Source organism: Sinocyclocheilus anshuiensis, unplaced genomic scaffold, assembly GCF_001515605.1.
Source record: "Sinocyclocheilus anshuiensis isolate Anshui unplaced genomic scaffold, SAMN03320099.WGS_v1.1 scaffold230, whole genome shotgun sequence".
Lineage (NCBI taxonomy): Eukaryota > Metazoa > Chordata > Actinopteri > Cypriniformes > Cyprinidae > Sinocyclocheilus > Sinocyclocheilus anshuiensis.
This window is the reverse complement of record NW_015546034.1, coordinates 768369-769889: the sequence shown is the minus strand read 5'-3', so window position 1 is coordinate 769889 and position 1521 is coordinate 768369.

Below are 1521 nucleotides of genomic sequence, written 5' to 3'. Positions count from 1 at the left end.
TATCAGATGTCCATTGTCTAACTAATTATCATGCCCCGCTATTGTCACAAAAGGTCATCTCAGTGAGCTGTATCTTTTCTCCTGGACAATAATGGTGGAAATGTGTAATAATTTTTGAGTTTCAAAATTAAAGGCACCCTGAAAAGTATTCACGGGAGTAAAAGCTGACACCTAGAACCAGTCATCGCTATTTTGAAACATTCAAAAGGTCTTTGCTTTATATATTTCAGATTATATTTGTGCCACATTCCTTTCTGTGTTATAATTAGAGAAAGAATAAGGCTTGAATCCATAAACATTTTTTTATTTTCTTCATACACATAAATAACCTTGTCTTAACCAATTAGAATACATGTTCAGTTACAGAATAGAGCTACATGAGATTTCATTTGCATCATTATGACCCTTCCAAAATAGCCACAAATACATAGCTACAAAAAAAAAATTATACAGATATGAAGGCATACATCTCCTTACAGATGCAAAAATAAACATTGTGTGGTGTGACATCAACCAAGCAATGTTTTAGCAATTATTTAAATAAGATCCCTACACTGACATGACAATTTAGACTAAAGACAAATGATGTAATTAGAGGATAACCGGAATTAAACAATGCACTCTATCTTGATTTTGACATTGTCATCAATTTAGCTAAATAATCTGTAGTTTATAACCTTAAGTCCATATATTTTCAGTGTTCTTAATGATGCTTCTATATCATGAAATACTATTATAAAATTTACTGCAGCCCATGTCTCCTAATGAATCTTATCATATGCGACATATCTTACTAAATACAATCTAAAATCCATCTTTTTATACCAAGAGTCACATAAACTCAGAAAATCCCTTGAATGAGGAAAAGAGGTTTGATTTTGTGCTTGTATTCAAAGAGGAAGAAGGAAGCGAGTGAGAGCCCTCCTACTGGTGAGCGTGTGGGTGAGGTGTTTGCGAATCAATTTAGTTAACGCCTCTTGATTCACACAGTCGTGTATGGACAGGTTGCAGATTTGTCGCTGTCTGGATGAACAGCTGATGTTTGTTTTTTGTGACTTAGTGATGTAATATCAATCTATGAGCAAGACCTTTAAAGGGGTCATATGATGCCCATTTTCCACAAGTTGATATGATTCTTTAGGGTCTTAATGAAAAGTCTGTAACATAGTTTGGTTAAAATTTCTCAATGGTAGTGTAAAAACACCTTTTTTTACCCTGTCAAAAACAGCTCTTTTTAGATCAAGCCGTTTTTGTAGCATTTCCCTTTAAATTTGAATGAGCTCTGCTGACCCCACCCCTCTCTTCCGAGCTGCTCTTACAAAACATTATACTCGCTTCTTCTGTAGATGAGGCTGGATCATGAATGATTTGCACGAACATAGACGCATTTAGGCAGATCGTGGGAGCATTCCCTTCAGAAACAAATGAAATCCACTGCGTCGTCAGCGGCTCAGATGTCGGGAGTAAATGACGACTGCTATGTTCATTATTACATCCAACAACAGAACACCTCAATCGCTT